This window comes from Mirounga angustirostris, unplaced genomic scaffold, assembly GCF_029215605.1.
Source record: "Mirounga angustirostris isolate CCGP_5_RB_7025 unplaced genomic scaffold, mMirAng1.0.hap1 SCAF_13, whole genome shotgun sequence".
NCBI classification, from domain to species: domain Eukaryota; kingdom Metazoa; phylum Chordata; class Mammalia; order Carnivora; family Phocidae; genus Mirounga; species Mirounga angustirostris.
The window spans coordinates 90,680,204-90,693,225 of NW_026991721.1; the positions used below are offsets into that span (position 1 = coordinate 90,680,204).

Below are 13,022 nucleotides of genomic sequence, written 5' to 3' on the forward strand. Positions count from 1 at the left end.
TTTCTTTGTGATTTTTCTCCATTTCATTTTATTGGTTCCTCATTTTTGCTATTTCTTTCTTTTTGGATTAATTTGTTCTTTTTTTTTTTTACCAAATTATTAAAGTGTAAGTTTATATCATTAATGTGAGACTACTTTTTTTCCAATCTAAGCTTTTAATGCTATACTTTCTCTTTAAACTTTCCCTTACCTGTAACAATTTTGTTATATTGTGTCTTTCTTTTATTTATTTTTTTTACGATTTTATTTTTTAAGCAATCTTTACACCCAAGGTGGGGCTCAAACCCACAACCCTGAGATCAAGAGTCATGGGCTCCCCTGACTGAGCCAGCCAGGCGTCCCTGTGCTTTTATTCTCATTCAATTCAAAATATTTTTAACTTTCCCCTCTGACTTCCTCTTTGGCCCCTAGATTATTTAATGACTTTGTTTCTAATTTCCAAATAGTTTGGGACTTCATACATACCCCCTTTGCTAATTAGTTTAATTCTGTTTTGGTCAGAGAATATATTTTGCATAATTTTAAATTCATGATCTTTCTCCTTTTTAGTATGACTATTGCTATTTTGAGTATATTGCTGCCTGAATAAAAGACTATTTCCTTAATCTTCTTTTCATCTAGGTGAAACTATGTGACTAATTCTGGCCAAACAGATGCAAGCCGAATTTTTGAGTGGGTCTAGTAAGGTTTCTCAAAAAGGAGGGAATGATCCTTTCCTCTCCCTTTTTCCTTCTTACACTTCTGGGAGTTAACATGTAATAGCTGGAGTTCCAACAACCATTCAAGACCACAAGTTGACCTTGAGCATGGAAGTGGCTTGTGAGGATGATAGAGCAAAAAAATAAGGGTTTTCCACTCATGCTATGCATGCATAAAGACAGTTTTACCTTTTCTTCGTTCTTTATGCCTTTTAATTTTTTTTCTTTTTTTACTCCACGGGCTAGGCTTTAATGGGTAATATTTATTTACTTATTATTTTTTAAAGATTTATTTATCTATTTTAGAGAAAGAGAGGGAGCATGTGCTGGAGGGACAGAAGGAGAGGGAGAGAATCTCAAGCCAACTCCATGCACCAAGGCTCAATCTCACCACCCTGAGATCATGACCTGAGCCAAAACAAGATTCAAACACTTAATCAACTGCACCACCAGGCACCATATTTTTATTTATTTATTTATTTATTTATTTATTTATTTATTTATTTATTTATTTGAGAGAGAGAGAGCAGGAGAGGGAGGGAGGGCCAGAGGGAGAGAGAGAGAAGCAGACATCCCACTGAGAAGGGAGCCTGACATGGGGCTTGATCCCAGGACCCTGAGATCATGACCTGAGCCAAAGGTCACGCTTAACCGACTGAGCCACGCAGGCACCCCCAGGCACCCCGTTTTAATGGATAGTATTTAATAGAAATGGTGACACAAGCACTATATTTTTATTTGTTATTTTAAGGGGAATATGTGTCACAATCAAGAATGATGGTGTTGAATGTGTTAGATACTGTTTATCAGATTAAGACAATGTCCTTCTAGACTTAGTTTGCAAGGAAGTTTTATAATTAATGGAGGTCGAATATTATCAGCTATATTCTGCTTCAATTATAAGGAAAAATAATTTGTGTTGACATGCTAAATCACGGTTCCTGATTTTCTGATATCAAAAAATTTTTGCATTCCTAGCATACACCCAACTCTTTTACACATATCTGAATTCTGTTTGCTAGTATTTTCTTGAGGATTTTTTTCATCTAGATTGATGGTTGACATTGGCCTATACTTTTCATTTCTCATAAAATCTGCTGTTGGGATCTAAGTTAAAGTAGCCCTTAAAATTAGTAAGAGAGTATTTTATATTTAAAAAATTCTGTTGGTGATGGGGCGCCTGGGTGGCTCAGTCGTTATGCGTCTGCCTTCGGCTCAGGTCATGATCCCGGGAACCTGGATCGAGCCCCGCTTCAGGCCCCCTGCGCAGCGGGAAGCCTGCTTCTCCCTCTCCCACTCCCCCTGCTTATGTTCCCTCTCTCGCTCTTTAAAAAATAAAATTCTCTGGTGAGTTATAAGTTCTTCAATAATTTGGTAAAGTCACTTGTAAATTTATCTGAGCCTGGAGTTTAAGTAGGGATATAAGAAAATAATTTATTGAGGTTTAATTTATACATAAAAGACACCATAATTTCAAAGTTAGTTCAAAGGTTTTGATGATGATATATGACCATAAACCACTGGTTCGAACAAGATATAGAACATTTTAATTATTCCAGATAATTCCCTCATGTGGTTCCCAGTCATTACATACCTCCCATTTCCTGCAATAATTTTCTGATTTCTATTGGCATAGGTTAGATTTGCCTGTTCGTGGACTTCACAAAATGTAATCCTATAGTTCTTTTGCATTGGGGTTATTTTGCTCAACATAATATTTTTCAAAATTCTTCCAGGTTATTGTATGTATCAGTAGCTACCTCCATGTTAATGCTGAGTAATATTCCATTGTAAAAACATACCACATCTATATATATACAATGGAATATTATGCAGCCATCAAAAGGAATGAGATCTTGCCATTTGCAACGACGTGGATGGAACTGGAGGGTATTATGCTGAGCGAAATAAGTCAAACAGAGAAAGACATGTATCATATGACCTCACTGATATGAGGAATTCTTAATCTCAGGAACCAAACTGATGTTTTGCTGGAGTGGGGTTGGGGAGAGAGGGATGGGGTGGCTGGGTGATAGACACTGGGGAGCATATGTGCTCTGGTAAGCGCTGTGAATTGTGCAAGACTGTTGAATCTCAGATCTGTACCTCTGAAACAAATAATGCAATATATGTTAAGAAAAAAAAAAGAAGAAGAAGAAGAAGGTAGCAGGAGGGGAAGAATGAAGGGGGGGAAATTGGAGGGGTAGACGAACCATGAGAGACGATGGACTCTGAAAAACAAACTGAGGGTTCTAGAGGGGAGGGGGGTGGGAGGATGGGTTAGCCTGGTGATGGGTATTGAGGAGGGCACGTTCTGCATGGAGCACTGGGTGTTATGCACAAACAATGAATCATGGAACACTACATCAAAAACTAATGATGTAATGTATGGGGATTAACATAAGAATAAAAAAATAATAATAAAAAAACAAAAAACAAAAAACATACCACATCTCTTTATCCAGTATCCTGTGGATAGACATTTGGGTTATTTTCAGTGTTTAGATATTATGAATAAAAGCGTTTTGTACATTTAAGTATGGTGTTTTTAATAGACATGTTTTCATTTCTCTTGGTTAAATTGGTTAAATACCTTGACATTGTCAGCTCATAGGGTAAAGATATATGTTTAACTTTACCAGAAAATGCCTATTTGCCCAAAGCAATTATACTGTTTTATACTCACGCAAGAATTTTATGAGATTTCAGTTTCTCCTTGCCAGCCTTGATATTGTCTGCTTTTAAAAAGAGTTTTAGCAGGGCGCCTGGGTGGCTCAGTCGGTTAAGCGACTGCCTTCGGCTCAGGTCATGATCCTGGGGTCCTGGGATTGAGCCGCAGATCGGGCTCCCTGCTCAGGGGGAAGTCTGCTTCTCCCTCTTCCTCTGCCTCTCCCCCTGCTTGTGAACTCTTTCTCTCTTTCTCTGTCAAATAAATAAATAAAAATCTTTAAAAAAAAGTTTTAGCTATTTTAGTAGATGTGAAATATCTCAGTATGATTTTAATATGCATTTTCTTGATGCCAGTAATGCTTCAGTTCTTTTCATGTTACTATTAGTCAAAACCAAGTCTTTTTTAAATTTTTAAATTTTTTTAAAAATTTAAAATTTTCTAAAAAGTTTGCTACTCCAACGTCACAGATTTTTTTCCCTGTGTTTTCCTAGTAACTTTGTGCTTTTAGCTTAGTTTATGTATGGGGTGATGTAATTGTGATTTTTAAAGTTTTGTGTTGTTTTTTTTTTAAGGTTTTATTTGTTTATTTGACAGAGAGATAGAGCGCACAAGTAGGCAGAGAGGCAGGCAGAGGGAGAGGGAGAAGCAGGCTTCCCGCTGAGCAGGGAGCCCGATGCGGGGCTCGATCCCAGGACCCCGGGATCATGACCTGAGCCAAAGGCAGACGCTTAACCAACTGAGCCACCCAGGCGCCCCGTAATTGTGATTTTTATATGAATGTTTGGTTGTTACAGCAACATTTCTTGGAAAGCTTGAATTCTTTGATTAGGCTTGACATCTTTGCAAGAGTATCTGTAGATTGTCTTTCAACTTTCTATTTTACTCCATTGATTTTTGCCTCTCCTTATGCCAATACCATATACTCAGTATTTATTAGAAATCTGGAAATCTTGAAATCAATTTTAAATGCCCTCAACCTTGTTCTTTCTTTTTGATAATTTTGTCGATTTTAGATGTTTAGTAATTCTATTATCTGGAATATCTTCTATAAAATAGGAATTATTTTCTTACTCAAAATTTGTCACAAGTCATCTCTGTAGTATTCTACTCCTAGTTTACTGGGAATTTTTAATGATTATTTTAATATATATAATGCTAATTTGCCTATTTATGTTTCTATTTCTTTCTGTACACCTTTCTACGTTTTATATTCTCCTGGGAATTTGCGTATTTAATCTCAGGTTCTAGTATTTTTATTTAAAATTAATTTAGGTTTTAAAATTTATTCCATGGTTGTATCTGTAATTATTTTCTACTTTTTATTCTATATTTTATCTACTTTTCTCTCTCTTATTTATTTTCTCTCTCCCATTGATAAATCTTGGCAGTGGTGTACCAACTAAAAAGTCTGGGAAAACTTTTCTCAAAACTGGGCTTTGGTTTGTGTTTTTTTTATTGTTTTGTTGTTCTTATTTATATTTAGTTCTGTTTCCTTTATATCTGGAATTATCTTTATAATTTCCACCTTTCATTTTTGTTGTTGTTGCTTATTTGTTCTATCCTTCTTTTCCTATTCTGTTGAGTTGAATGCTCAGTTTCTTCATTTTCAAGCTTAAAAAAAAAATTGTTGATAAATAAATTTAAATGTGTAAATTATTCCATAGGCAGTAATGAGCTGCGCATAGTTTCCTGTTACTCAATTTAAAATATTTCATAATTTCCTTTGAAATATCATTTTAAATAAAAAGATTGTTTAACATTGTTCTTTACTTCAAACCTAGCAGATTTTGTTTAGTTATCTTTTGTTATTGATTTACAATCTTCTCCCTGCACGGTAAGAAAATACAAAGACAAGTTGCTGTACCCCGTATCACCTACTCAAGAAAAGGAGGCATGCATCATGACGGTACATTGTGCAACGGGTTCCAACAATCTCAGACAACTTTCTGCATCAGGCTGTTTCCTCTGCACCAGTGCAAAGTGGTTCAGGTCTTTCACTGAGACCCTGGCCTCCTGTTGCTCAGATTCATAATACTCTCCTTTGCCTCATACCATTTTAATCAGCATTGATGCTGTAAGGATTATAGATTCCTTCTTTTTGTAATTATCAAGTTTTAAGAACGTATCAAAGCTCATATAAATTGAGTGAATCCATTGTGGTCCTTTTACAGTTTGAGGATTTGGTAGAACATCGGGATCACCAAATCTGATAGTGACTCATTGAAATTTTAGTAGTTATTCTATCTTCACTCCCTTTCATGCCATTTTTAATTAACTAGGCTCTCGGCAGACCTCTCTGGTGGTTGTCTAATTTCAGTCTTTGATTTGTGAGGCTCATTTCTTCCCAAAGGTGGAACTCTTCCAGTATGCTTATTGGAAATAAAGTCTTATATTACTTTTTGAATTGTAAAATAAGTATCAACACTTAATAACTTTTCCACCTATTTTTTGCAATACAAGAGAGGGAATGTGACCATTAAAAAAATATTCCATTCAGTTTTTTTCAGAACACCTTTCTCAGGTTTGGTTTTCGAAAACGTAAATTCAAGATTAAAAAAAAAAAAAGCCCTTAGATCATTTAATCACATGAATAATACAAGAAAAATGACTGTGTTCTTATTTTTTTAAGATTTATTTATTTACTTGAGAGAGAGAGGAGGGAAGGTCAGAGGGAGAGAGAAAGAGAGAGAGAATCTGAAGCAGACTCCCTGTCGAGCACAGAGCTCAATGCAGAGCTGGACCCCAAGACCCTGAGATCATAACCTAAGCTGAAATCAAGAGTTGGATGTTTAACCAACTGAGCGATCCAGGTGCCTCAACAACTTTGTGCTTAAGATGCAGAAATTTCCAAAGACTTATATTTATCTTTATGGAGGGATCCCAATTTAACAAAGTATTCTTTATGAATCTATTTTTTAAATGAATTCAGAATTTTTTTCTTGAATTGCAAAGTAAGAGGAAAAGTTATTAAATATATTTTGTGCTTCAGGGAGCACCCGAATTTGACTATCCTTCTAATATATATTTTATTATGTGTGAAAATTATGTTTATTAATTTTCCTATATTAAACATTAATACTTGCTTCCAAAATTTCAAAAGCTCTGAAATGTGGGGGGAAAAAAAAGTATCTGTAGTAGTCTGTGTTCTCCAGAGAAATGAAACATATATATATATATATATACATATACACGAGCATATATGTGTAGATATTATGAGGAATTGGCACTTGTAATTATGAAAAGTCCCGTGATCGCTGGTGGCATCATTCTAGTCTGAGAACATGGGGATCCAGTGATGTAAATACCAATTCAAAGCAGAAGGTGGATGTTCCAGCTCAAACAGGCAGGCAGAAGGGTGACAAATCGTCCCTTCCTCTGCTTTATGTTCTATGCAAGCCCTCAATGGATTGGACAATACCCACTCACACTGAGGAGGGCCATCCACTTTACTGAATCCACAGACACAACTGTTAGTCTCATCTGGAAACCCTCTCTCAGACATACCTAGCAATAACGTGTCATCTGGGCACACCATGGCCCAGCCAAGTTGACATATAAAGTTAACTAGGACAATAGCTCTAATCTTACTCTTCAACACACAATTGCTTCAACACGCTGGATAGTGTGTTTTCTTCCAGTTTGTATACTTTTTGTTTATTTATTTATTCATTTGAGAGAGAGAGAGAAAGAAAGAAAGAACGAGCAGGGGGGAGGGGCAGAGGGAGAGCGACAAGCAGATTCCTTGCTGAGCTGGAGCCTGTCATGGGGCTGGATCCCAGGACCCAGAGATAATCACCTGAGCCGAAGGCAGATGCTTAACCCACCAAGCCACGCAGGTGCCCCTTCCAGTTTTGAAATGACTTTTCATATATAAGTGATCCATGTTTAAACTTTTAAGAAGTGCTTGAAAGTACTGTTTCTAGAGATTAAAGTGTATATTTCAATATTAAAGATCTTTTTCATCATTTCATTTCCACCTCTTAATTCATTTCTCTGACCCATAGCCGAATAACCTCTTTCTTGGGTTTAATGGGATGAATTTACTAATGAGATGGAACTAATTTCCAGGATTTATGCAGAGTATAGCCTTGCCTAATCCAGTCACATCCCCTGCTGCCTACATGGGATGACACGTGTTTTCCTAAACAAGTAAGATGACACATTGCATTTTTTATATACTCTCCTAAAGTCAGGTGATGACTCTGAATTCAGTTCCACATCAAGAGGACATATGTATGCATTTGTGCACATGAAGAGACTATCTAATTCCTAATAGCAATAGAATAATGATTTTTATCTATTGGTCATACATAGTGTTCTCTTATTTAACATGTTATTTCACGTTCCTCTCTCACAATAATTACATGGTCATATGATGGTGATTTCTTTTCAAGATCCCTACTCAGAATGGCTAAAAAACCTGAAAGAGGGTAAGATTCAAAAACTGTTAATTACTATAAATTTTATAACCAGAAAGAGCTTATACATTATGATTTTTGACATTATCATATTTTATAAAGGGGAGCTTATTTAGTGCCAAATGCTGAAAATAAGAAAGCATGTTAACGAATGAATCTCTAGTTAACTTTAAATAACATCCATGGGGTAAGCCAGCAATTCTAGACGATAAGGAACTATTTGTTTGTTTGTTTGTTTGTTTGTTTGTTTTTAATATTTTATTTATTTAGTTGAAAGAGTGAGAGAGAGAGTGAGCGAGAGAGCACACAAGCAGGGGCAGAGGTAGACGGAGAAGCATATTCTTCTGCTGAGCAGGGAGCCCGACACAGGGCTGGATCCCAGGATCCTAGGATCATGACCTGAGCTGAGGGCAGACGATTAAACGATTGGGCTACCCAGGTACCCCAAAGAAATTTTTTTAATTAAGAGTTTTTAAGGATCTCAGACAAAATACACACCTCTGAAATGTACCACACATGCACACACACACACACACACAACTACTTTTTAGTACATTTCAAGAATCAAGGAAATAATCATATGTGGTTGTACCAACTTGTTATTAATTTGTCAAGTTGACATTTCTTAAGTGGAGCAGAGGATACCAGGTGGTGGGCTGCAGTTCAACAGACCATAGGAGGAATTGCAATAGAGAGGCTTATTACTCACAGGTCCTGGATGAAGTACCTGAGAGACCACAGGGGCCAACTGGGACGTGAAGGAAGACTACAGAGAGAGAAGCAGGCTCTGGGGCACAATGTCTTCATTAGAGTCTTTGGGGTTCCTGGGCCACCAAGGCCAGGTTAGTCAATTGCAACCAAAAGAGCGAGTTTTGGTAAGTTACACTGGGGCACCCATAAAGGGAAAGTACTGGCAGGCGGGAAAGATGGTTGAGCACAAGGGCTGTTGGGGAGGTCATGACAGAAAGTTTCATGTGTTTATGACTCTGCCGGCTGCTATCTGGGGCATGTGCTTGCATGAGGGGACTAATAATGGTTTAAAGTCACAGCAGGCTCCTCGGCCAAATGGGGGCCAAGGCAGCAATACCACGGAGTAGCTTAGCTAAACTCTTGACCACTGATAATAAATAATTTAGTATATTCCACTGCAGCCTTTGAGAATCTTGTGAGGTAATTGAGACATATGTTCGTAGTTGTTGTTACTGAACACTTTATTACAACTGAGTCAGGAGGAAGGAATATGTGAGAATTAGCAGGCAAGAGGAAGGATCACTGAATTCACTACATACAACAGTGATTCTCTGGTTGGGATGCCCTTTGTCCATAGTTGGAAGAATATAGTTTATCTAGCAAGTGGATGTTGTTTGAAATTTCTACAGGTTATTTGGATCTGTTTCCCTTTTTATCCCCCATATCGAAAAAGAGTAGTTTAAAATACCTAGTCATAGTTGAGTATGGGAAAAGGAAGAGACTTTTCAGGTGTCCCCAAATTTGGGACAAGTAACTAACTAGAATCAGTGTAGAAACTGATACTATCCTGTATTATCCTGTATTATAACAATGTTGATCATAAGAATAATAATCAACATTCAAAGTAAAGCAGTATATTTATGTTATTTTTCAGAGTTTATGAAGTCTTTTTATACTCCCAATTTCAAGCCTGGCCCAACCTGGGGCCGGTATAGATGGGTACCAAAATTATGCTTAAATTCTCTTATTTGTTCGGGATATTCTTTTCTGTGTTAATGATACCAGATTGGAGCTTTTGAGTAATATGGGAACTCATGGAAAACAGGAAAAGAGCACACAGGGACAATATTCATCTTTACCTAACAATGACTTAAATAAAAACAAACATAGCTAATTTAAAATACGTGTTTCCCAGATATTTTGCTGCTTTTCACTAGTCTCTCCATATTCTGGGATTTGTAAATTCTTCTGATTGTAAGTGATGACAGCTAGAAAGAGTTGAGGATTGAGTATTGGCTTTAAAAAGTCCTGTTGTGCTCTGTTCTTTATTTTTTCTTTCTTGGATCATTACCACTAGCAATGTAATGCTGGCAAGCAGAGTAATGGCACCTAAAGATATTCATGTCCTAATCCCCAGAATCTGTGATTATGTTACTTTACTTGGCAGAAGGGACTTTGCAAATGTAATTCAGGAAAAAGACCTTGAGTCCTTGATATTATCCTGGATATCAGGGTGGGCCCAATCCAATCAACTGCGTCCTTAAAAGTGGAGAACTTTGTCAGCCAGGTCAGAGAGGAGATGGGAGGAGGAGAGATTTGAAACTTGTGAGGTACTTGCCCCACTATTGTTGGCTTTGAAGGTGGAGGAAGGCGGGCCATGAGCCAAGAACTGAAGTACCTTCTAGAAATGGAAATGGCCCTTGGTTGATAGCCAGCAAGAAAACAGGACCTTGGTCCCACATCTTCAAGGAAGGGAATTCTGTCAACTCAGATGAGTAGGAAATGGATTTTGCTCTAGAGCCCCTAGAAAGGAACGCAGCCTGCTGAATTTGGCCTGGAGAGACCTGTACTGGACGTGTGACCTACAGACTGGTCAGATGATAAGTTTGAGTAGTTTTAAGCTGCTAAATTTGTTATGCAAGCAATAGGAAGCCAATACTGTAACTTCCCAAATCTTATCTTATTTAGCGTCTGATAATGAGTGCAGAGCACTTCATTATATGACTGCTTCATTCCTGGTGATACTGTTCTACCTTCTTCGGATCTTTAAACATTTGTTCGCTACAATATCTTATGATGGACTATGTTCTTTTATAATATTCTGAGTCCATTCTTAAGGTAGCACTTTCTCTGATTTTCCATGAGAGATTCTATGCCAATTTCGGGTCTCAGTCATTGTTCGTGTAGCTAGAAGGTTAATGACCACACTAGTCACAACTTTTTTGATCTTAAGGATGCCTATTATCTTGTTCCTATTTTTACACTGTCTTTAAGATTCCTTGTCGCATAGCATGAGTTCAGTGGTGGTAAGGACAGAGGGCAAATTAGCCCCTTGCCACTCTTCCTCTAACAAAGAAATAAATCAGGAGAGGATATCTCACTTCAATTGGACCAATCAGATCCTCCTTCCAGGAATTAGGATTTTGAGCTCAGGTGATTTAAAATAAATATTCTTATAAATTCCATGTATATCAACATTTAAGTTCATATTTAAGTAAACTGCACAAACCCTGGGATATGTTACTGCTCTTCCTTGTTTTTGTTGTTATTATTATTACTATTATTTTCTAGGGTATTCAGCTGTCAAGGGTGAAGCCAATCATCTTGCATTACCTTAATACCTAGAAAAGGCATGAACTTACAATTATCTGTGGTTGTATTTCTTAGGCCATAAGGTTAAGACTATAATAAGAAAAAGAAAAAAGGAAAAAGAGTGTAAAATGTAAAATATTTCCTACTTTTAACAATGAGAAAATGAAAGTTCAGATAATGTAAGTGTCGTGTGATAAAAAAGAAATAGGGCCATGCTTAAAATTCAGGTCTTCTGACTTCAGTTAAGTATTTTACATTAATTCATGATATTCTGTATGTGAGAGAGTGCAACAATAGGGTTTAAAATGTATTATTTTCTAGTGGGGAGGGGGTGGGAGGATGGATTAGCCTGGTGATGGGTATTAAAGAGGGCACGTACTGCATGGAGCACTGGGTGTTATACGCAAGCAATGAATCATGGAACACTACATCAAAAACGAATGATGTAATGTATGGTGATTAACATAACAATAAAAAATTAAAAAAATAAAATGTATTATTTTTCCTATGCTTGAATTGCCTACTCTGGACCTTGACTGTAATACCTTGTATCTGATGTGGCATGAAGCCTTTTTATATATTCCCACAAATCCTTGACTTTATGGTCTTCAAGTATGCTTTTTTCCACATGGAGTCTGATTAGCACACTCACTTTCAAGTTCTCCTGTGCAAAAAGGTTCAAGTTCTCTTGTGCCATAAGGACATAATTTTGTGGATTGCCTCTCTCAAAACTTCTTTTACCTTTTCATTCCTTAGGCTATAAATGAAGGGGTTCAGAAAAGGGGTCACCATTGTGGGGAGGACAGCCGTCACTTTATCAAACTCCAGCGAGTGGCTCTGGTTGGGCCTCACGTACATGAAGATGTTGCTCCCGTAGGCAATGGACACAACCACGATGTGAGAAGCACAGGTGGAGAAGGCCTTCTGACGGCGTTGGGCTGAGGGGAGGCGCAGGATGGTAGAAATGATGTAAGTGTAGGATGTAAGATGGTGAACACCAGCGAAGTCAGAAGGACAAGGGAGGATAAGAGGAAGCTTATCATCTCAATGAAATGAGTGTCTATGCAGGCCGCCTGCAGCAAAGGGGCAATGTCACAGCAGAAATGGCTAATTTCTCTATAACAGGAAGGCAGTGTGGACACCACAATAGTGGGCACAGCACTGAAAAGAAGGCTCCCGCCCAGCAGCCCAGAACCAGCAGGAGACAGACCCTGCTGTTCATGATGATGGTGTAGCGCAGGGGGTTACAGATGGCCACGTAGCGATCAAAGGCCATCACTGCCAGGAGGATAAACTCCACTGTCCCCAAGAAAAAAAAGAAGTATGTTTGGGTGATGCAGCCAGCAAAGGATATGGTCTTCTTGTCCTCTAGGAGACAAGCTAACAGCTTTGGGGTAACTGAGGTGGTGTATGAAATGTCCAAAAACGACAAATTACTGAGGAAGAAGTACATTGGGGTTTGGAGGTGATGATCAGCCCAGATTAAGGAAATGATGACAGTATTTCCTGTTAGAGTTAGCATATAAGTAAACAGGAGGACCACAAAGAGGGAGATCTGAAGCTTCTGGATAACAGGGAAGGCAGTCAGGGTAAATTCAGTCACTGTGGTCTGTTTTGGCATATCCATCTCACGCCAGACCTAGTGGTCAGCATGTCTCTGAAAAAAAAATTATAGAAATGAAAATTATCTAAAATAAGTTTTCATCTCTCAATGTCAGTGTTAAAGATGAAGTAGTAAAAGCTTTCGATGTAGAGTCAAGAGTGATTTCATGCTGATTTCACTCACTCTAATAAATGTAGGACCCTGGGTAAATTACATGACTTCTTCTAACCTTGGGATTCTCATATTTAAAATTTTTGGTTGAATGAAATTACCTCTGTGGTCCCATTAAGCTCTGGTCTTTACGATGGTTTTTCTCTTTGACCTGGTGCTCCCTTCCCTTCTGTCTTGCA

At 37.7% G+C, this 13,022-nt stretch overlaps 1 pseudogene; it reads right to left on the reverse strand.

Moving 5' to 3' along the window:
- Positions 1-11,747: 11,747 nt before the first annotated feature.
- LOC123841851 (olfactory receptor 6M1-like) lies at positions 11,748-12,690 on the reverse strand (annotated as a pseudogene).
- Between the last annotated feature and the right edge of the window lie 332 nt (positions 12,691-13,022).